The sequence below is a fragment of the Hippocampus zosterae genome, chromosome 3, assembly GCF_025434085.1.
Source record: "Hippocampus zosterae strain Florida chromosome 3, ASM2543408v3, whole genome shotgun sequence".
Lineage (NCBI taxonomy): Eukaryota > Metazoa > Chordata > Actinopteri > Syngnathiformes > Syngnathidae > Hippocampus > Hippocampus zosterae.
In genome coordinates this window covers 8,511,357-8,536,365 of record NC_067453.1, presented here as the reverse complement: position 1 = coordinate 8,536,365, position 25,009 = coordinate 8,511,357, and the positions used below count along the sequence as shown (strand labels likewise).

Sequence of the window (25,009 nt, the reverse complement as noted above, 5' to 3'; positions counted from 1 at the left end):
AGCTGCCTCAAGTGCGGAGCAATGGAGGTGGAAAGCTCAGCAGTGGCTGCAGCATAGTGCTTGTGTCAAAGATGGACTGTGATTAACAGCAACTGAAAACCGCTTGTCTCATCACTCACTGCCTCATTCTCCCTCACTCCCACATGCACACACACGAAAAGAGAAAGCACTCGAGAGAATTAAACAGTTTGATAAGGATGTTTGGATTTTTTTTCTCACCAGTTGTCCTAATCCTCCATCTTCGAAACTCAGAGGCATCTGGTCTCAGAAGCATAGTTGGGCCTTAAAGTGTGTATCGAGTACCAGGTACCATTTAAAAAAAGAAAACAAGATCATTTGTATGTGTGTGTGTGTGTGTGTGTGTGTGTGTGTGTGTGTGTGTGTGTGTGTGTGTGTGTGTGTGTGTGTGTGTGTGTGTGTGTGTGTGTGTGTGTGTGTGTGTGTGTGTGTGCGCGCGTGTTCAGGCCTAACTGGACAGTCAGAAATGCCAGGGTCTGCCCTGTAGAGTGTAACCCTGACAGCTGTGAAGAAGATACAAGTGGACAACTGATCATGCAAATGCCGAGAGCGTGTTGGCCTTTGCAACATTGGGCCTTGCTGTCTGTTACAACTCACTTCAACACAGGGGAGACGCAAGGGCGGAAACTGTGCTCCACGCAAACTCCTGCAGACATCTCTCCTCTGTCTCTCATACTTTTTCTAACCTGCAGCAATTCACAAACTAGATCTCTGTATGTCTTCCTCTCATTTGGACATTCCGGTTTCTCTCAGTTGCATCGTACCTCTATATTAATGGACAACAGAAGACAAATGACGGCCCTTAGGCAGTGCGTGTGTGCGTGTGTGTGTGTTTACAGAATATATTGAGTGAAAGTGTGTTCACGTGTTTGAGTTCTGGTTTGAACAGAGAGTCAAGCCGAGGTTGTCCAATTGACAACCACCCCACTGGGCTCCACGGGTGTGCGTACAGATGTACACAGTGTGAGCTATGTGTGAAAGGGAGCTACCGGTAGAAGCCATTGATTGTGGTTTCTTCTCTCCACTTTAAATTACAGGCTTGTTCACAGAACAAATTCTCATAAGCAAAGGTATCAACGTGTCTTTAACAAGCAGGTTTGTGTGGAGGCAAGAAGCAGTGTTGGGAGCATTTCTTTATAAAAGGAATTAGTTATAGTTGCTCATTCATTACTTTAATGACTGCCCCAAAATTAACTGGGTGAGTAATGAAATTAATTTAAAATAAAAGTAACGAGTTACCAGGCAAATGCCTGTATTCACTGTTTGAAAAAAATAGTTTCTTTTTCTTTTCTTTCAAGCAGGTTGCCATTTGAAATGAGTAGAATGGACAAGCAATTGTATATACAGTAAACCTCAGCATTTGTTGGTTTTAAAAGTAGGTTTTGTCATCATCCTGTCTTGTTTGTGTTGTCTTTCAGTCTCCGGCTGGGGTGTGGGAGTTTCCCCCATGAGCCTCACCGGGCTCAAATCAAGCATCATCCCCTTCTGCTTTAAATGCCATGCCACGCTGACAACTCGCTGTCGGATTATTAAGCCTTGCTCATGATTCTGTTCCCAAGTGCTTCAATTTTCTGGACGTTCTCAATATTTTGTCTTTCTGTCTTTCAAGTCTTTCTGGTATCAAGTACTTCATTCAAAGAGAACAGACATTCAGCAAATTAAGTTTATTCAAAGTAAAATAATTAAGAACAAATACTACAACAAATAGTGCTACCGGTCACTCTAAAATGGTTCAATGATTTTCTGCACCAACTGTACAAACTGTCATAGTATTGTATTCTACCACTGATCACTTTAGCTTTGCTTGATACTTTGCACATTGTCTCACAGTTGTCACTGGGTGGTACCACCGCACTACAGTTCACTTACATTACGAAATGTCCTTGCATACATATTTGTCATGTCCTTGTTTACGATGATACTAACGCAGTGTGTAATACCGGAGACAAATTCCTTGTGTGTTCTACATACTTGGCCAATAAAGATGATTCTGATTCTGAAGAAATGTGTAGCCCGGTAGTCCAGTGGTTAGCACGTCGACTTCACAGTGCAGAGGTACCGGGTTCAATTCCAGCTCTGGCCTCCCTGTGTGGAGTTTGCATGTTCTCCCCGGGCCTGCGTGGCTTTTCTCCGGGTGCTCCGGTTTCCTCCCACGTTCCAAAAACATGCATGGTAGGCTGATTGAACACTCCAAATTGTCCCTAGGTGTGAATGTGAGCGTGGATGGTTGTTTGTCTCTGTGTGCCCTGCGTTTGGCTGGCAACCGGTTCAGGGTGTCTCCTGCCTACTGCCCGAAGACAGCTGGGATAGACTCCAGCACCCCCCGTGAGCCTAGTGTGGATTAAGCGGTTCAAAAAATGGATGGATAATTAAGAAATGACACAAACAAGAAAATTTGAAATTCTGCATCACTGAGAATCCTGCTGGTGCACACCCGTTTTCATACAGGACTTCCGCAGAGAACAAGCAGTCATCCCTTGAATTAAGGTAGCTCGTGGATGTTTGGTCCTCGCCACTCGATGAGCATTTGAGTCAATTGAGTGCTCCTTAATGTGTAAGAACATCTTCCGGCTCGCGTTCAAGTTTTGAGGAGTGTTGCAATTAAGAGACATGACATGAGTGCAGTTAGTTTGAACGATGCTATTACCAACACCGGTAAGAAGAGGTGAACAAAAAGGAAATAGAAAAAATAGAAGTCATTCTGGATAGGCCTCTGGAGAACTCCAGTCATAACAGGATTTTCCCTGCAGGACTCGGTCTTGGCGTGACAGGCAGATTACCATCCCAGCCACACCTACACAAACGCACTTGCACACACGCATACACACACTTAGACGTGTCATCACACATCACAAGTCACATCTCAAGGGAACTTTATCGCAGGTGTGCACACAGTACACAAACACAAAGTCGTGTGGGAAATCACTCAAGCTTACTTTCCACCTGTTAAGCATTTCCTGATCCTGTGGAAATGTAACACAGTATCAGTATCAAGAGAGGCAAGGGAAATAATTCATTTAGATGAATGTGTTTCAAGAGAAATAAACACAAACCATCAATGGTGTGGGCCTGCATGATTTGGTTGGATATTTTTTTCTGAGATAACGTCACAAGTGACAAAAAAAGCAACTATTATTTCCGATTCCTCAGTGGTATTGATGCCACAATCACTGACGTGATGGTATTTAGTCCAACAACTGACCTGAAACTACCGAAATGGGTTCATAAAACAACCCCCCACCCAAACTCCCTCTTCTCCACAAAGCAGTCAGCAAAGAGACAGAGATAGCGCCTGACATTTTGCTCCGAATGAAAAAGCAAGAGACAACAGAGAGGGGGAAAACAGAGATGGGAAGATAGAATTAGAGGTCTGACGGGAGAGAAAAGAGATCAATACGCAGGATCTAATAAAGGAAGGATTTATTGCCGCCTTGCCATCACGTGAATGTTGTCAATACAACTCCAAACTGTCTTGAAGCGGGAACAATGAACGGAAGCAGCCATGCTACTTTCAGCACCATGGAGAGGTCCGTGTGGCGATTTATGCAACCAGCAGCAGCAGGAGAGCTACTTAATCTCACTGAGTGACCTTTCACCCTCTTTCAACTACAATTTAACCTGTGCAGGAGTCGGGCTCACATAGCACCTCAGACAGACAGGAATATCAATTGTAATTACAGATATGAAATGCTGGACTCTTTATCCCGGAATTAGTTGATTCCAATGATTGGCTTGATATGATGCAGATGAAACATTTTGAGTCTTATTTGGAGGAACGATTGACATTACGACATTGTGAAGATAAAATAAAGATGCAATGAACGATTTTGTCACGTTACTGCTTTTCATTTGACCGGTTTATATTTATGACCAAGGATTCTCGTCATCAATTTGCCACTGCGTTAGCAACGAAGACCTGCAGTAGCTGAAAACAGAGAAAGAGAAGGCATTTTCTGCCCAATTCAGCTTCTTTAGCCAACACATCGCAGGCGGCCAAGTTAGAAGGGGAGAATTGGTTAGGTGAAAAACTATTGACTCACTTAAACAAAATATACATTGTTCATGTGTGGGCAAAATCTTCAAAAGGTGAACACTGTTGCATGAATGAGAATGCTGGAATTGCAATTAACATTGCAGGCCCTGGGAAGATTCCATTGACTTGGCAAAACATAGAAGCTGAAATGACACAGGGCAAAAAAAAAAAAAATCAAACACCACTGGAAGCTGGGCAACGAAGATACGCTTTGCAATGCAGATCTGAGACTTTTGGAAATAAATGCACGGACAGGAAGTTCTGAAGGGAGATGAATGCTTCCGATAGTGTTTAGACCTGCAGCAGAGAAAGCCTTCAGGCCCTGATGGCATGCCACTGGTATATACAGTACATACGCCGGGAACTCTGTGTATGTAAAAAAATGAAAATATGAAACCATTCAAATGTGCAGGACAGTGAACACGTCGCCCTCGTAGCCGACAAATGTGGAGGATATCCCATCTTCACGCCGTCTTCCACTCACCCTTTTAACATTCTTCCTCTCCCTTGCCCTGTTCTGCGTGCCCCGGCTCTCTTGTTGCCCGTCTGCCTCGCCCGTCTCACTCTGTCACCTCATTAAACTTGACTTATCTCACGGTCCAAAGCGGAAATTAAATCCTGGGCCCTGAATGTTCCTCCTTCCCCTCTACCCCCGTTTCTTGTTCTTCAGCCCAAACACCGCTCCGCAGCACCCGGGATACCATTGGAGTGGAAATAAATTAGGCCCCCGCTTTTAACACAAGAGGAGGGTAAAAGTTAATATATGCGATAGAAGAGCAATCAGGGTATTCTTAAGCGAGTAAATCCATGCTGCACAGGGAATCATGGCAGATTAAGGAACCGCCTTTGCAAGTATTAACTGGAAATGATTCCATAAACTCGACTAATTTAACTTTACAGAGGGAGAGGATTGGTCCCCTCAAACCAACCAGAATATCGCTAAAATATTGTCGAGACACAGACACTTATCTATAATCAAGAGAGCCACACTCCTTTCAATGGTGCACACCAACAAACTGGCACTAAGCTTCTGTGTCCTCCCGCTCATTCATATCTGACAAGCTTAAGCAGCATTCAAGCATTTAGCCACGTCTGGTTTGGGCTCTCTTCTCAGCAGTGACGCATACTGCAGAATGATAATGATTCGTCAGTAGACAATAAGATTAACAGTGTGTTGCATTGTGGGTATTCACACGCCTGGGAGGTACAGTTCACTCTGGAGGCAAGGCCTTGGTATGAGCATTAAAAGAATGGGTCATAGACGAATAAAGAGGAAAAGTAACTAGAATGTCCAGCTCCGGCCTCCCTGTGTGGCGTTTGCATGTTCTCCCGGGGCCTGCGTGGGTTTTCTCCGGGTGCTCCGGTTTCCTCCCACATTCCAAAAATATGCATGGCAGGCTGATTGAACACTCTGAATTGTCCCTAGGTGTGAGTGTGAGCGTGGATGGTTGTTTGTCTATGTGTGCCCTGCGATTGGCTGGGAACCGATTCAGGGTGTCCCCCGCCTACTGCCCGGAGACAGCTGGGATAGGCTCCAGCACCCCCCGCGACCCTAGTGAGGATCAAGCGGTACGGAAGATGAATGAATGAATGAGTAACTAGAATGGACACTAGCGCCCCGAGCTGTGACATTGTTTCGTAAGGTAATCGAAGCATCTTGCTTTGAAGCTGGGTTCGGATTTCTTTGTGTGTGATTTAAATTTAAATCGTAATTCATATTTGTACCTGAAATCGTTCATCCCTACTCAACACAACCAGAAGCATATGCAGACCAGCAAAAACACATATAGTATGGGCATCATCAGAAACGCAACAGCAGATTCTCATCGTGGCTGCCTTAAGTACAGCGGTTCACAAGGAGAAAGTGGCGATCTCGAGGGGGAAAAGAAAAATATAGACAGCGTGCGTGAGTGATTTCATTTGAGTGGGTGTGCCAGCACGAAAATAGAAAAAAAAATGTTAATATGTCTGAGTGGATTGTAAAATAGAGGAGCAGGAGGCAGAGAGCGATGGCTGAGTGTGACCGTAGCCATCAAATAGTTCACGTTCTGAAAAGACATCCGCACCTGTGCTTCTAGAACTATTCATTGTAGTCCCTGTGTGACACCCCCCTCTCAACCTCCAACACACTGCAGCAACAATTCTCATCTCCCTCGCAGAATTTCCCCTCCATCCACCGCAGCAGCCCTCATTTTGAAAGTCGGGTGCCTTCAAAGCTCAGTAATCTTTCTGGGGAAACAGCAGTGAGCGAGGGGAGGGGGCGGGGGGGTTAGATACTCTCAGTCTGGATTAGAGCCCCTCTTTCCTGTCAAAATAAAAAGAAAGGCTTTTCAATCTTCCTTTTCAGCACAGCTCCCACATATACTTAGTGAGGGATGGCGGGGGCTGAGTCATTCTGCAGTAGAGGGCGTATTTGTAATGCCACCTACAATATGGTTACCACTATCTGCATTATTTGTCACAAGTAAAAGGAGGATGAAAATTACCCCACTGACCTAGTTTACAGTAACAATGGAGGAATTCTTCCTGTAGCTGTTTTAATACAAGAGTGAAGCAGAGCAATGCTGATGGGGGAGTCATGATAGCGGGGGTCTGCGCGGATGCAGCGCAACTTCCCGTCGTGGACCTCACGCCTTCCTTCGGCAGGGTGGCTTTATTGCTGTAGTGCTTTTCATACACAGGGTAACTCAATGTGCTTTACAGAGTTACAAAGCAACATTTGAAAGGCTAAATAATCAATTGAAAAAAAAAATTGAAAATGAACTACTAGAAACAAAAAATACATTGCTAAAATTACGAAATGAATTGGGCATGCTTTGGGACACGTTGATAATGGAAAAGTCCTTAATCATAGGTATGGGGGTTGGTGGGATGGGGGGCGGGGGTTAAAAGCATTAACACGTTTACCTAAAAGCATTTACACTTCTACACTACATTTCTCTTTGCACATGAGAACTGGAAGAATAATGACAACACGATGCCGGTCTGTTTATTCACAAGACTAGGACACTCATATTTTTGTTTTCTGTTGACTTTTTTGTGTAATGATTCCGTTTGTGACCAACAGGTAGCACTGTAGGGTTCTCCCTGCAGCTGCACACCTGTTGGTCGTTATGTGATTCGTACCGGTCGTACAAAAGGACTCCCAACACGACCACTCGGTGTCGGGTCATTGTTGCAGTTTGTGTGGCTGTTTGTTTGCTACTTTCATGTTTGTTTTGGTCATGTTTCGGTAATGGTTAGTTTTTGCTTCAGTCATGGTTTTGTTTGCTACTTTGGATTCTTTTTGTTGTCAGGACTTTGTTTGTTTGGGATTTAGTTTTCTCTATGTTTTAATACAATTTGTCAAGTACACCCTGCTCCTCCCTCTGGCCTGCTTTTTGGGGTCCTCCACCACCTTGCAACGTGACGTTTTGAATGCTTGCCAAACTTTTGTTGGCATTATGTTTCACTGTAATTCATACGTCTTGCAAATTGTAGCCTTTTGAATCGTAATTGAATAGATCTGAATGATGAGGAGTCTCCAATTCCCAAGCCTCATATATCCTGCCTCCGCAGGTATCACAATGCATCAATGTGATAACGTCCACTACTGCAAATGAAATTTCTGCCATAAAGCACCACCCTGTCTATACGAGACGTTCTGTCCGCAAAACTCTACAACAAAACACCTCACAAAAACGGTGGGCACGTTCAGCTGAAAACGAAACACAATCATGCTCGACGTTGGCCCAATTTCAAAATATGTGGTTTGGGGTTTAGGGAACTGTCTCAAAGATATGTATGATGAATAAAATGTAACTATTGCTGCTGTCACGCCTGCCACCTGCCACCATTCCTAATTTTTAGTTCCTTTCCAATAGTAAGGCCACATTTTTAAATCTCAGTATAAATGCCAACTGTTTTATCCAGCTGAGGCCCAGTCGAATGAAAGAATTCTAAGCCCATGAAACAAGATCATAGCGATTATGAAATATTTAAGTCGGAAAAAAGTATCATAAATAGCCCCACAGAGACAACCACAGGAGAGGTATTATGAAGTAGAGGTGCAGCTTAAAAGATTACACGAAAAAAAGCCCTTGAAATGAGTTTTCTTTATAGTGAGCGGAGGACGAAAAGGTGGAATACAAACAGTCAGTCAGCACAGAAAAACTTTCTCACCCAAGGGGTATTTCTGTACATATTCCAAATAAGTGCGCAGCTACTTGAAAAGTGATGGTGTGGCCAGGAGCAATAAGTTTTGAAGGAATTCAACAGGCAATCAAGAGGATATGAGGTGAAGTGGCAATGTTGGATTGGGGCACACAGTATGCAGAGGGAGAAGTCACAGTTGAAAAAGAAGAAACATCATTTTTAGGGGACAATTTGCATTTAGTCAATAGCTTAAAATAGAGCCGCATCAAACTGTGGACTTACAATGGGTTACATGCACAGGGTGGCGTGACCTATTTCTGATAAATATGTCATGAGATGTGTCGCCCCCCCTCCCGATAAAGATGGACTTGAATCAGTTTTACTTCTGAGAATTTCTCTTTATCCCTCATGACATTGAAGAAGAGGAGTGAGGAGCTTTCACTGCTGTGTGCCGGCCCAGATATCCAAGTTCTTCACTTTGTAACTCCGCTTTGTTGAGCAGTGCAGGAAGTGGTATGAATTTGCAGTTATAGAGGACACAAAAGTCTGTTGCTGTCATTTTTCTTCCAGTTGATGTCATAATGCAGCTGTCAACCCCACAAGAGCACCGTTTGTTAAAATACGAGAAGTCCCAGAGCTGTCATTTTGACCATTTCAAGCTCTGATGTGTGGTTGCGCTGTTTACATAGTTTAACTATGTTCCTGGCCTCCTGACTTTGCCCGTGTCCGGATATATATTATTTCCGTGCTGCCACTTTATTTCCTTAAAATCATAAGAATAGGAGAAATTACTCCTGAGCCGCGTTTCCATAGCAATCACTTTTCAGCAGTGGCATTGATTTTTAAGAAAAGTCACCATGGTCGATTAAAAACAAACAAACTGTTTTACAGTCGAGGGAGTACTACATTAGTTTTCTGACTCTATAAGGTCACTGAGACAGCAAGTCCAAGGAAGAGCAGCCTCCCCCCCAGCAAAGAGGAGCCGTACGACGACACAGTTCAAGGTACTGTATTATTAGTTTAGAGTAAAATATTGGTTGATAGATGTGACAGAGGGGACAACAGGCTCTGTCTAAAACTCCACCACCTAACACGCACCCATCTGCCTCAGAAGGGGGAAGGGCGGTACTGGGTGGACTCTGGTACAGTACTTCCGAAAGAGGAGTAAATAGTCTCAAAATTACATTAAGGTAGATTTTCTAAACACAAGTGAAATGCATGCGCTCCTCCGTCTTTTGTCATTCACTAGCGGCCGGCCCACCCATTCGTCATCATCAGACTGTAATTATGTCATCGGTAAATTACAGTTCATCCCCACTATTTTAGGACCAAGAGAGGGTTGTTTCCCCCCCCGCCCCTACTTAATATTACATACATTCAAAGCACAAGCTGTGTCTCTATTCCGGTAAAGAACAACACTTTGGACCATGAAAACTGAAAGAAATTCCATATTTTTACAGTTACCTCTTTGACTCAAACATTCAATAAATAAACAAAACATATGGTGTATGACTTGTAACGGAGTACTCCGTGTCCGACTCTCAAATGCGGCATACGTAACCCAAACTGTTCACAAAATATTCTTGAAATAAATGATTTCTCCAAAATAGAACAGAAAAGCAAAAGCATAAAGGTTTATATGCAAGAAAATACACATACATAAAACATTTCTACCTCCTCCTCCCTCCATGTTATTTCTGGTGAGAGGTGCTAGCATGTAAACAGAGGAGCTACAGATTTCATGACATTACAATGAGCACAACAGTGTACGTTCCTTGAAAACTAGTTTTCCTGCCAGATGTTTTGAAAGGTATTTTTACCTCTGTTATATTGTACTACACTTTTAATCCATTGAAGTTTTTTTCGTCTTATGATTGTGTGCGGGAGTGCAAGTCAATTATAGATATCTGATGTGACTCAAGTTTTAGCCATATCACCCAGCCCTAAGCGATGGATCATGTTTTGAAAAAAACAAAGGGAAAAATTAGATCATCCCTAGGTGCTTCTGACAATCTCCATTTTATAGGAAAGACTCTTTAAATCATCTATAAAATCTATATATCACTGGGTGTTTTTATGCGACAGAGAAATGCTACCTGTTGTATTCCTATAAAACATGACATTCGGGATGAGCTAATTTCCTACCCGTTCATTGTTCTGGTTCTGCCAGTGGCATCCACACACACTTAAACATTACAGCCGCGAGAACACAAACACACAAACTGTAAAGTCAACAGCGGAAACAACTGCCATTGACTTGTTACTTTGGCAAGAAACGAAGAGTCAACAAGATGTACAAGGTCCAGTGTAAATCAGACGTCGTGAATGTACAATGCAAGCCGGCATATGATAAGATAAGATAAGATAAGATATCCTTTATTCGTCCCACACTGGGGAAATTTACAGCCTCCAGCAGCAAGAATGTATGTAGAAAGAAGAAAGGAGAAAGAGAAAAAAAAAAAACAACAAACATCTTTCAATTAAATACAATATGAACACAATGGATAAATCTCAGTACCATTTACAATTTTCCTTCACATCATTTAATTATTATTATTATTATGGATTGTTATTTTTTATCTGAAGGAGCGACCAAGTGCTGTCAGGGCGGGCTGACAGCTGGCTGGGGGGTGGAGGGGGTATGAAAGCCATTATTGTTATTATGTCAGTTGGAATGAATTATTTAGGACACTGCCCTAACATAGATACAGCTGTATAACCTGATCTAACCACTACAAGACATGTATCACAGCACACTCTGTTTATTGTGGCGGTTGTTAGTTTTAGTGGTGAAGTGCCCATTACTACACTGTGAGTTGTATTCAGTCAATTTGGGCTGCCGTTTTTTTTTAATCATCGATTCGTTTGTTCATTAATCGATGCATCGGTTTCAAAAGCACTTCAATTGATTGAAAATCATCATATTTCAAATCGACAGTGCAGAAAAAAAGCACAAATGGAAATGAATTAGGTTTCAGTAATGGGTTTGGTCGGCAGCGTTCATCAGAAAATCTGCCAAAATGATGATCAGTGTTTTCTTAGGTCAAGGCAGATTTTTGCAAATGTCTTATTTTGGAAAAAAAACAACCCCCCCCAAAAAAACATGATTGATCTGCTTTAAAGTAGGGCTTGATGAATCAGAAAATAATGTATTGTTGAGAGACCGAAATTCTGAGGATGTGGACAATTTACAATTAAACAAAGTCTGTAAATCAATTACACCAAGGTTGTCAAACTTTTTGTCAGGGGCTTCATCGTAGTTATGGTTTCCCTACAGAGGGCCATTATTACTGTGAAAACAAATAGCAAAGCTATATTGCATATACACAGCAAAACTGGTGAATAACTTCTGAATTCAGGCCTCAGTTAAAACTTCAAATATTACTTTTATTTGACAAATGTATTTTACAATTTATTTTAAAAAAAGAAGCGTGAAGCCGATGCACATAATTTGCTTTTGCGGGCCATATAAAAACATGTGGCCCAGATCTGGCTCCCGTGCCATGAATCAGAACCAGTACTAAATACTATGAATGATTGTATTATATTTTACAGTAATATAATGTTATGAAAACCTTATGTACTAGATAATATAGGGAAAAAATAGGGCAGATTTTAAATTAATGTAGAAAGGTTTACTTGCATTCTTATTTAAAAAAAAACTTTGTAAAAAAGGTGTTGACCTGTGTGTCAAAATAATCATCACTGAATTTAATAATCAATTAGCTGTTGATTAATCGTTGCACCTCGAAAGTGAAAATAAAATTAATCAACTCTAAAAAGTCCGTCTTTCCGATTCTGAATGACCTTGAAAGTTCCTTTCCAACACACACCAAATCCTTCTCCTAGTCTTTTCTTCCCTGCCTTTCATCTTTGCCCGTTCTGTCCGCTCCTCTTCTTCTCCTCCTCTGTAGAAGCCACTATAAATTAAAGTGTGGTCGTGTGCTATGCTGGAGGCGTCATTTCGACCACACACTTGGATAAATCCCACCTCAGTGGAGCCATGACGAGCGCTGAGGAGCTTAAATCCTCTACTTTGAGTCCTCACACACATACGCACACATTTAGATACAAACCACGAAACGAGGAAAAAAAAAGATGGAAAAAAAAAATTGGAGATGAATGAGTTGAGCATCCAGCATTGAAGAAAAAGTAATGGCCTGTGGAGACATGCCTATAGAGGCTGTTAATGAAATGTTCCTGATCATTAATGTAGGCGCGTCAGTGACACTCTTTTCTTCTATTTAATTATGCACATCAAAGGAAACAATAAACAGAAAAATGAGTTGGTTTCAATCAATTAAAAACACACACCCAAGAACAAATGTCTGTATGTATGTAACATCATGGACAGGTTCCAGTGCATTCACATGAGTCGTTTAAGTGATGACACAAACAATTGACCATGCAATGTTAGTAGCAAAACATTACCTTCCCGCAAACTACGGTAGATGTGCTGATCTTACGGGATGCAATTGGTCTGGGAATGTCAAGCCGAGGCCCCTCGCTGTGCGCTCTGCATATGCAAGCAGGTGCTGCTCTGCACACGTCAATTTAGCCCGTCTGATTGAACTGAATAGGAAAAGCTAGGGGTTCACCGGCTACCTCTTATCTCTCACAACCCCCCAAAATACACACACTTGCGCCTATCCTGCATACATAAAGACAGAATTTTTATACAGCACACACACACACACACACACACACAATGCCCTGCAGACCTGTCATTCTAAGGTAATTACCTGGCCTCACTAACTGTCAGGGTTACAGCAGCTATAGACCCCGGGGCTTCAGAGTTGTTACCTTATATTTGCACGCCACACACACACACACACACACACACACACACACACACACACACACACACACACACACACACACACACACACACACACACACACACACATACACACACACACACGCACACACACACACACACACACACAGCAATGCAGCTTGAGTCCAGGAAGGCACAATAAATATGAATGTCGGTCAGGTCCACTGACTCTACCCATTTTTAATTTCTTTCCCTCCTCCCGCGGGGAAATCCTAATGCAGCTGCACACAGCTAATAACGAAAGGAGTAAGGAGGAGGCAAATCAATTGAAGTGCAACCACCGCTACTATTGACCTCCATGTTCTACCTCAGACCTTGATCACAATACGAGAGTGTTTTTCATCAAATAGCATTCCAATAAGACATTAGTTCACACAAGAGCAGACATCAGAGCTACGGGATGATGAAAACCACGAATAATGGGATTATTACATTGAAACCAACATATCAGCTGCTGAAGGTTTAATTTTGTTATCTTTGTAGACTGTCAACACTGGATGCAAACCTTTGAATGAACAAGGTTATATTTTCAACTCACAGATGGGATGGGGCTGTTAACCATGTCCTAAACCAGTCAGCACTTCCCATTATAGACGGGATAAATGGGGACAAGCCAAGGGGAGAAGGCGCGGACTGTGACCTTGAGAGAGAGTGTGTGTGTGTGTGTGTGTGTGTGTGTGTGCGTACGAGTGTGTGACTGTTATCGCTGTTGGATGACAGTGGCCTACTTTCAAAGTGAGAGTAAATGGGGAAATATGCTGTGTCTTTAATATGTTTGAAAACATTTTATTCCACGTTGCTGAGCTACCGCCCCAAAATTTGAGTGAATTTAGGGGGAAAAAAAATTCCAAAAGGAATTGTGGAAGTACAATAAGTCATACACTACTGGTATGATCAATCATTTATTAGTTGGAAAGACAATATTTTATAAAATAATTGTACTATAGTAATGTTTGTCCAATTAGCATTTTTTGTGAGGTTTTTTTTGCCATCTTTCTTTGCTGTTCGTGTTATTATGTTCAGATGGCACAGAAAAAGCCAAATCACGGCAAAAATACACTTGTGAAGTTATTCGTTCGATACTCACTGAGCCACACTCGTGCACTGACGTACACTGAGGTGTCAAGCAATAGCAGGTCAAATTCTTACTATTGCATCCTCAAGAATCTAAATGACAAAGCAAATAAGCAGAGTAATGGCCTCAACATCTTTATGGTGGGCAAGAGAACCCACCAAGCAAGTAATGCTCCGGGAAGGATAAACAGGCATGAACAATCCTTGGGAGATTTTGGCACAGCGACAACTAATTAAGGTTTCACTTTCATCCGTGGTCACTAAATAGACGCGGTTATAAAAGCCCCTGTGCAGCTTTCACCAGAATATTAACATGTAAATTGCAAATGAAGTCTGTGCTGCACTCACAGGTCCAGAAGGTCTAGTTCGGAATATTCTGCTGATGGTGCCTATATTAAAGCTGAGGGATGTAAATTTGTCAGCACAGCTCAGAATCAAACAGCAACGGCGTTAAAGTACTGTATGTCAACATTACATCAGACAGGTGAAAACAAATTTTTGCTTCAAGGCAAATATTCTGCTGCATAAATATTTTGGGCGCTCAGACTTCCTTCCACACAAAGGTTAGAAAATAATGGGAGAACACTTATCAGATCTAGTCCTCACAGAGCTGCAATGCAGTCTGGGAGAGTTGAAAACCTTTGACAATTAGGGAAATAATAAAGCTTGGCTCTAGTCTTGCTGAAAGCACTCATTACAAACTAGAGTGTCAAATACCAAGTTTGATTAAATGCAATGGCCCCTCCAAAAACAAAAAAAACAAAACAAAACCCGGGTTGTTGTGCGGGTTGAAAAATTCACTTAAGAGTCAATAAAGTTGTTGCAATTCGATAATGGGAGCCTAGACTATGTTCATTCATTTCATTTAAGATGATTTCCTCTTGGAAAATTAGCAATTTGAAAGACATCAGTCATTAGGGAAGATGTTCAACTTTCAAAGTCACACTTGACATGAGTTCCTGCTTTGAAGGGAAACGAGAGGAAGTGCACTACTTCTGCTGCAAAAATAAAACAATTAATCAATCAATCAACCCCTTTGAAATGATAAGCCCCTTCCTGCATCAAGGTGCAAATAGGTTCCGGCCTCCACCGAGCTCCTTTTTTTATGATTGTGTCATCTATGGGCCCTGCTCAAAATTGCATGAGGTCCATCTAAGAGTAAAGCACCTTTCCCTCAACCACCTGTACACTGTAACCCCCATCACCGCTCCCTTCAGTAAATCCAATCTATATTCACAAGAGAAATGCCAAAGGAAATGAGAAAGCTTGAACAAATATGTCACTGATGTCATTTTGAATATTCAGCTGTGCAGGTCAGTGGCGATCGTGTCCTCCTTTCATGCTCTTTACAAGTTGTCAGACATTTTTTTTTTTTGTAGTGAGTCACAGTGTGGCCTTCTACAACCGTGTTCACACACGACGCATCTGAAAACAACATGACAGCTTGTCATCAATAACACTTAATTGGGTTACATTTCTTTCAAATTGGAGAGCAGGTCATATCCAGTGATGCAAACATAATTCTCTCTTGTTCTTGGTTAGGTTCGGGTATTAATAACAACAACAACAACAAAACATTTTACATGTGTCTTATCTTTTTTTTTTTTTAATGTAAATTTCCCCCGTGGGTGAAATTTTCCTTCCAGTCTTCTCTTTTCCTTCTTCTTTCCGTCATGATCCCTCGGTTAAAAAAAAAAACACAAACAAAAACAAGGTTTTGAAGATGAACTAAAATTTGACTCTTGGTTTCCAATCCTTTTCTTCCTCTCATTATCTTAATCTCGACTGTTCCCACTGAAATTTAGTCAAATTTCACAATGCAGCCCATCTCACAGTGCACGGGTGCAAGATGTTTTCACCTCAGCAAAAGCATGAAATATTTCTACGACATAGCGAGACGAGACAGTGGATAATGAGCAAGCATCCATCTCGTTCTGGTACAGTGGTACCTCTACTTACGAAATTAATTTGTTCTGGAAGAAATGTGTGAACTATAAAGTTTTGCGTTTTCCAAGCAAACGCCCTCATTCGTCAGACCCCCCCCCCCCCCAAAAAATTCTGACAAAAATGTTCCTAAAGCACAAAAATGCATCAACACGTAACAAATGCATGTTACAATTAGATTATTGGACAATAAATGAGAGTTGTGCATCATGTAAAAAACAAAGAGGAAAGAATAAAAATAATGTTGGGTTGTTTTGCCCCCTTCAGTCCATGTTCTCTCTCAGAAGTGGTTTTTGTCGGCGTACTGTAAAGAACTGATCCAAGGACATTTGCTTTTGTCGGCCATTTACAATCCTTCAAAAATGTCCAAGGCAAACATCAGCATACTGAGCAAACGTCCACCTGGTGAAGACTTTTTCTGGGTGATTCACATTTATGTAAAACTATCGGAACACCTGATGGCCCGAGGGGCAAATGACGGGGACGCTGCATAGACACATAGCTATTTATATGCACACATACGGTAGAAGTCCCTCTTAGTCAATGGGATGCCAAGATAATGCTCGTTAATAGCTAATGGCAGAGCAGCTATAAGTATGTTGCGTTCAGGAAACTCGGAGCTGCGACGAGCAGCCGATACTGTATTTTTACCTTTCGTATCTTGAAATTTCTTTCGTCACAAGAGGCAATATTTTCCTGGTAGCACGTTTCGTAACTTGAAAATTTTGTATGAAGAGACGTTCATAAGTAGAGGTACCACTGTATTTCAAGTCTATTCCCGCCCTCATTTCAGTATGTTCAAAAGGGCCTCCGTTTTCTTGCACTGCCACCCAGATTGTGCTGTAGCCTCTGGTCGCAGGTAAGATGGGTACAAATTAGAACAGAGAGAAGGACTTTTGTACTGATCAAAGAAAAGCTCATCCTTCTTCAGGGACCTGCCGAGCAGTTCCGAGATCTCCTGCTGAAAGCACAGTCATTTCCCTCCTGAAGGCCTGTTTAGTGTAACACCGGGAAAAACAGTGCCCAGTAATGTACGTGTGTATGCTCCCAGCAATATAAAGCGTTCCTGTGATGTTTTTCGATTATCGCCACGTGTCTGTAAAAGCCATTCAAAAGCCATTTTACGGATAATAACAACATGAAATGAAAAGAAGTGTGAGAAATGACAGCTTTTGGAGAACTGAAGATCGAGTAGATGCAATAATGTGTAAGAACACAAAATATGGCAAATTAATCTCCCCGAGATTCAAACACATGACATTTTATCAGTCGGCATTATCTGTAGGAGAGCTATTTTGCGTGTGTGTGTGTGTGTGTGTGTGTGTGTGTGTGTGTGTGTGTTTGTTGGTTTGGTTTGGATGTCCCTAAAGCTTGCAGATGACAACAAGTCTAAACAACAAGGGTATCATTACATCAATTTTTTTAAGAAATGAAAAGAAGAGTTTAGAGGAGCTCCCTTCTTTTATGGAAAGGTTTCTTCCACTTGTCTCCTGATTGGCTTCGGCAATCAACACAAATAAGTTAACAGTATGTTGTTTAAAGTGCAAGGTGCTGATCTTCCTGGGCTGTATTAAAGGTGTCAAAACATTTGCCAAAACAAGTGTCCGATGCTTGATTTTTTTGGGGGGGAAAATCTGTATTTAGCATTATTATTATGCAGGTTATTGCATCTAATCTTGTGAAATATCTATCACTCCACACTTTTAGATGTAGTGAGCAAACAAACATAAATCCAACATTCTAACAAAGAAACATGAAGACGTTTCATCAATATTTGGTTCACAAACATGTAAGAGGAGAACAACTATGTTTTAATCCAAGGTTCATGACACGCCGCACTTGGGCCGCACAGTCGAGCGGGGAGGTGGTGATTAAACTGGTTTGGGGAATGGCAGGTTAGGGAACTACTGAGGGGCACAGCACGGCCCTTTTAGGTGTGTTATTATTGCCTTTAAGAAAATGGCACTTGCCTCCCTCCAAGAGTGCTGGCCAAGAATGAGGGAGTGGAGCAATGAAAAAAAGAGGTAGTAGGTCCCATTAAGTTAAGAGACTTGTATTTTCTTACAGGGGGTCAACTTTCACACTAAAACGGACTGATCCTTTCTGCTGCCCGACTTTTGCTTTGCCAGTACTCACAAACAACTAACTGTGTCACCTGAGAGACATCGGGACCAGACGCGCAGTCATTGTTCGCCTTACATTTCCTTTAGTGGGTGATACAGAGGTTGAGAGCCCTTTTCATTCCCCATTATCACTTTGTTTATCCTTCCATTGAGGCATGACCACATCGGGATGCTCGCCTGAATGCGAAGAGCTAATTAAGCGAGGGAGTTGTTAAGGTATGCGCAAAGCCTGGGAAAAATAATCACAAACGTGTGTTGTCGGGCTAAGAGACACCATTGTAAGATGCGCTCCATAGGAGCAGTGATGGGGAGTGACATGCGCCATATTGGACAATGAAGCATAAGTGGATGCGGTGGAATCTCTAATGTCAGTTGGATCAGAAAACACGACCATGGCGCCGCTGAAATGATTGGCTTGCAAAACAGAATAATAGGAGCATCCCACGCTTGAAGAGACACCGTGCAATCATCATAACGTTAGACAAACATATTTGAGCGGTGCGACGGCTGCTCATGTACGTTACACTTTATGCGTAGCAGCTTGAGCCCAACCTTTGTCATCGCAACTTTGATAGTGAGATTCCACTGACTACAGAAAGTTGCTCAAATTGCTTTAAGTGGTCCGGTCAGACTCCACTTCATTTAAAATGTGTGCACTGATTATAAAAGAGGATGAAGTGAAGAAATCATTTCACAGTGTTTCGTAAGGACTAACTATAAGTGCCAATGGGACCCGAAAGAAATATGCGTCCTTGTTCGTGCACTTCCAAGTGTGAGTGCGCGTCAGGGTGTGATGGGGAATGAGAGCGAAACTATGAACAGAAATGGTGTCCTTCCTGTCTGACTTCATCGCCATTCAGTTGGGATTTTTTTTGGGAGGGTTGGGGGGTGGGGGTGCTCATTCAATAAATTGTGTTTTTTGTAATCCATGACAACCTGGCAACATGTGTAATGCTGCCCAATTCGACATGTGAGTTCAAGGCAGTGTTTTGTCACACACATGACAACAACGCTTATAGATTCTGGGAGCGACTCCACAATCCACCCACACAGCAAAATGGTGGTGACTAATTTTATAGTCACCTTATCACTGTAACATTCTTCTCCTTTCTAACTCACCTCAAAATGGCAGAGCATCAATGTGGTGTGTGATGTAGTTTCAGCTGTCAAGCCATTCAACAACAAAATACATGCACATAAGCAGACACTCGATTCCAAACCTCCAAAGGAAATGAATCACTCTTGCATACAATAGAATTTCATCTGATATCTAAACACCCTAGAATCCTAACTGTGAACATTACAGAAGGTTGATTTAATATCTGATCAAAGAGCATCTCCCAACCACATGACCTTTATCACGCTTAATCACAACATCTTCCGTACCGCTTGATCCTCACTAGGGTCGCGGGGGGTGCTGGAGCCCATCCCAGCCGTCTCCGGGCAGTAGGCGGGGGACACCCTGAATCGGTTGCCAGCCAATCGCAGGGCACACATAGACAGACATGCATAATCCCAATCAGGACCAGGGAAAAATAAAAACTGACACAAATGGCATCTGCTCACGGGATGTAAAATGAGCAAATAGCAGCTGCGAGGCATCTTAAGACAATGCCTATTTAAGGAGGATAACAGCCAGGTCGATGTACTGAGTATCAGTGCGGTCACTAAAACACGCCGACCGTAAAAGATCACCAAAACACGCAATGAATTCATTACGGACATTCCGAGTGACGGTGACTGGAAATGGCAGCTCCGTGTATTGTAAGTGATGTCTGTTCCTAAAGATTCGGGATGGTGTACAACAAATAAAGTGCACCAATGGGCTTTGTGTTCTTTGCCTGTTATGTGTTAAGCCTGTGTGACGGCTAAAACGAGGGGAGCCTTTGTGAGCAAATATGCGTGCGCGTGTAAGGCCATTGTGTGGCATAAACAGGCTGGGGTAACCTGGATTAATGCATCATTTGAACAGGAGGGCGCAGTTGGGAAGGAGGCCGGATCAACCCATACCAGGAGAAAGTGAGGGGGGGGAAACAGTGAAACACAAATAAATTAGGTTGCGCACAGTTTTAAAGCACATGCAGTAGATAGAAATTAAGCGATCGAGTCGGAAAGCACCCCAAAATGCACGCACACACACACACACACTCATTACTTTGTATTGGAACAAAACACCCCACTAACCAAATGGCTGCAGGACAACCACAAACGTAAATGAAACACTTATCTTTAAATATATGAACGCGTGTGTGTGTGTGTGTGTGTGTGTGTGTGTGTGTGTGTGTGCGCGTGCGTGCATGTAGAAAGTGTTCCAGTCAGAAACAATAACAAGTTTAAAACAAATAAGGCTTGTCCACCTCACTTTCACTGTCAAGACCATTTTAATGTGGAAAAAGGACAAAGCACACCACCAAAGACACAGCCCCCAACCCCCACAAGCCCTCGAAGCACACACACAAACACACGCACACACGCACACATACGTGTGCATGCATAGAACACCCGCGATTTCAGCACTTTTCAGGGTCAATGGAGCCATTATCATTTAAATCTTGCTGTGGCAGCCGGATGTACTGTATCATGGAAAATGTTACATTAATACACAGACTTGTGAAACATGTAAGCAGGTTGGCCTCACTTTTCTCTCTCTCTCTTTCACACACATACACACACACAACAGTATGCCTTTGTCAAAGTCAACAGGTGATGTTCCCAAGGCTTCTGCCTTTTGAAGGCCAGCTTCCCAACCTCTGTTCTCCATCAGTGACATCACATACAGAGTGCCCTAAAGTGCAAGTCCACCACCTCCTGCTGTAATGGGACTTCAAATACACAAAAAAAGACACACACACACACAGACACGCACACACGTTTCTTTCAAATCTTAAAGCTTCAATCAGCTTAGGCCGATGAGATCAAACTGACCCCCTGTCAATCCTGCTCCTGCTCTGTTCTTGCCTCAACTCTCTTACACACAGACACACACCTCTGCCATCAACACACGTGCTTCACCAGTCACAAACCATCTGCCCTGCCAATCACCCCGAGCAACACCACTCCCTCGCCATCCAATCTATTTTTTGTGACACCCTTTTATACTTTGACGGCTGTGTCGCTCCATCAGATTTCCTTCTCGACACCCGTAGCTCATCTTGAAGACAATCATCAGGTCCAGTGGCACATGTGCATGGATGAAGGCGCACACACATACACACGTACCAAGTTTGCTACCTGGCTGAAGGAGTAGATGAGAAATGAAGGCTGTACTTTATGAAGCAGTGTTGTTGGTTGAAGCAGTTATAAGGGGTGTTCACACGGCAAGATTTGGTCCGGTGCTACGCCGGGGCTGCCCCAGTAGAGCGTTCACATGTGCAAATTAGCTCCGGCGTAGCCCCAGAAAACAGCTTACACCGGACCAAATTTGATCCACCTCAGGGAGGTGGTTTAAAAATTTGCTCCGGAGCAAATGCTTGTTAGCGAAGCAGCACCGGTCTAAATTTGCACGTGTGAACGCAACTCTGTTAAATTTGCTCCAGAGCAAATGCTTTTGAAGAGTTTACGTACGGCGAGAATGCGTTGCTTTCGCGCTCCGTCGGACTTCCGTCATGTGTTTGTTTAATAACGACACAAGACTTGGCTGGTAACATCTTTCCTTTTGTAGGAGACTGGACTGTCTCGGAGTTGTTTGTGTAGTTTGTTCCTTTGTTGTGTGTTCACAACCGCCCGCCCCACATATAATTTATTTTGTGAATTCCTCTCTTTATTTTCTGTTTGGCGCATTACGTATTTGCTTTTCTGAGTGTCATTGAAGTCATCGTTGATTTACATTTTCAGAGGCGGTCACTCTCGAGCAGAAGGCACGGAGACCGAGAAGGAGAAGGATGTGCCTGTCCAGGAGTCGCTTGAGTTGTGTATATGTTTTAAAAAGAACCAACACGACAGCTCATCGTTTTGCTCCGCTGCTGAAACTGCCGTGTGAACGCAAGTGGGGCTGCACCGACGCTGTGCCCGTGCAGACACGCTCAGCGGCTTTGTACGTGTGAACGCTCCACACAATTTGCTGCGGTGCAAAATATATGGCAACAAAATACATCGGTGCAGCGCCGGAGCAAATGTGTGCCATGTGAACACCCCTATAGATGAAAGAGGAGAGGAACAAAGTGTCCTTTCACCAATGGGTCAGACATCATGCTGAAAATGTGCACACGTCTGCTACAAGATAAGTTTTGAAAGCAAACACGAAGCTGTAGCGTCTATTGACGAAAAGAGATTAGTTCACTTCTGCTGTCCCACGTAATCCGCTTCCAACTCCAAGCCGCGACTCCCAGGTCCAAATCCGCATCTCCTTTCTTCTCATCGTTGGCTCCTCAAGCCTTACATCCATCCAGCCGCAGACCGTTCAACAGCACCGATCTCTCCACTTAACAAAGTGAGGCTGTGAAAAATGCTGCCCATTTCAGGCGCAAGACACAGGAGCAACGACCGTCAAATGGCGCCGACATTCCTCCCAGTCAAAAACAGTGCTTGTATACCCATGCTGCCGAGAAGGCACAACCACCAAGCAGAGTCTCCTCCTTGAATAATGTCGTGGCAAAAAAATGCTGAAAAAAGTCCACATCAGGTCCACACGACGTAACAACAAACACAAAGTGACAAAACAAACACAAAAACAACAACAAAAAGCTAGGCTCATGAGAGCACTTGCCGACGGCTGCCTACTCGGGCGCCATCTTGACTTCAAAGTCAGTGCTCTGTACGAGTGTGTCTTCGTCAGATCTGGCAGGAACCAAATCACTACCGGGCACTGCAGTTATTTAGCACATGCACAGTCACACAAGCATACACTGGATGCAGATCGGGCACCTTCCACGCCGAGCAAATGTAGAAAACTAATGCAACAAAGGCTGCACGCAATGGAGATCGATGAACCTGAATCAGTAATACCTTGAAGATATCATGGGCACATGTTTGCAGTGTTATAATTATTGACAGGCATGACCTGAGGTGAGCTATCCGAAGCAACAACCTTATCTTTCATCTCTGGGTCCACACGATGCACACTTGCCCGTGTGCGTTGTTTCTACCTTGGTAGAGCATACAAGTACATGTAAGATGACAAGTACTCTACATTCATACTGTGCATTGGTAGAGCCTACCACCCTGCGCGCGCATTTACACAGACGTGTCAATCCCCAGGTGTGCCCGCACAAGTACTTGAACGTGAGCGTTCATGAGTGGCGTCAGTTTGAGGAGCACGCAAGGACCACTCAGCAAGACGAGCCTGGGGCAAACGCTCAAGAACCAGCCTAAAGCTGTGCTCATTCCTGATGCGGATGCGTTCAGCCTTAAGAAGCCCAGGTTAGCGTGTGTACACACGCACACAGTTTCTCTTTGTCGCTCACTCACACACACACACACACACACACACACACACACACACACACACACACACACACACACACACACACACACACACACACACACACACACACACACTAAGAGCATGTGCATCAAAACTGAGGCTGTACCTGGCCCAGTCCAAGTGATGTGTTAAATATTAGTTCTTCTCCTTTGAAATTGAGAATAGCGGTTGCAAAATTTCACGATATAATCACTGTGCTGAAATTTGGCATGAACGAGATTCCAAAAGAATTTCACCCAAGTTCTTCTCGCAGTGACCTTGATAGTCTTTTTTTTTTAATGATCAAAAAGAATCTGCTAACATGTTGCCTGACAAAAGTCTCAGTTTAACTAAATGATGCAGGGCATTGAAGTGATCGCAACTGATCTGCTCTGTCTTTGAGGGGGATTTGCCTCTCATCCGAGGAGGCTTCATCAGTTCATGCAGCAAGGCTTGGTTATAACTGCACCAGACTAAGTTGATGTGGCAAACTCAACTACTGTCACACCTCGGTTTTCGACCATAATCCGTTCCAGAAGGCTGTTCGGAAACCGATTTGTTCGAAAACCGAAACCACGCTCTTAAAAAAAACTATTTATTGAACACGTCTGTTCAGCATGGAATGCTAAACGAGGAAGCTTCCTCATGTAAGGAGGCCGAGAGGAGTCAAGTGACGCATTCAAGTGTGCTCAGTTTGTTCGACAACCGAAATTCGGTCATCATCCGAGGCATGAAAAATTCGACATTTTTGGTCGAAAACCAATTTGGTCGAGAACAGAGACGTTCGAAAACCAAGGTTTGACTGTATTTAAACGCTAAGTTGGAGGCTCACCCCGGCCACGAGCCACCAAATGATATCATTCTTTTGAAAGACAAACTGACAGTTTTTAAGATGTCTCACAGAGAAGCTTGTGTCATTTAAGTCATCATTGGATGGAAACTCCCCACATGAAGTGAAGAAGCCTACTTGGATGAGAGGCAAAACATATTCCAAGACAAACAGGAGTCCAGTTGTAATAGAATCACTGCTTTGACAATGAAATGAGTTGGACGAATGAGCAAAATTGGGGAATATTTTTTAATCATAATACATAATTTATTCAATACATACAGAAGCACTCACAAAGTCATAGGGAAGATGGGGATGAGAACGAGAGACAATGAGAGAGGGAGAGGGAGAAGGTGGGGGGATCAGCACTGCCTTTTTAGAAAGGCAAATTGTGCCATGGTCTCCTCTTGACAGGCAGCCATGGGGGGCAGGCCTACTATCGAGGCCCTCTTGTCATGTCAGGGGTTTGGCAATCACAGGGGAAGCACAGTAAAATTATGAATAAAGAAGAGAAGGTTGGTTAGATTGAACTATTGACAATAATGATCACCAAAAACAAATGCAGGCTCCACTATTATAGGTCTAAGTGTGCACGTGTGAAGAAGCGAGCGCACGT

General features: G+C 43.0%; 1 protein-coding gene and 1 long non-coding RNA gene across 4 annotated transcripts in view; both read right to left on the bottom strand.

Annotated features, from left to right (window-relative positions):
• brsk2a (BR serine/threonine kinase 2a) overlaps positions 1–25,009 on the bottom strand; it is a 196,639-nt gene that overhangs the window by 140,985 nt on the left and 30,645 nt on the right. The window lies entirely within an intron of this gene.
• The window catches only part of LOC127597244 (uncharacterized), a 37,737-nt gene continuing 13,063 nt past the window's right edge, over positions 336–25,009 (bottom strand). The window contains exon 2 of the long non-coding RNA XR_007961618.1: positions 336–5,603. This is a non-coding gene — a long non-coding RNA (uncharacterized LOC127597244). The remainder of the gene's footprint in view (positions 5,604–25,009) is intronic.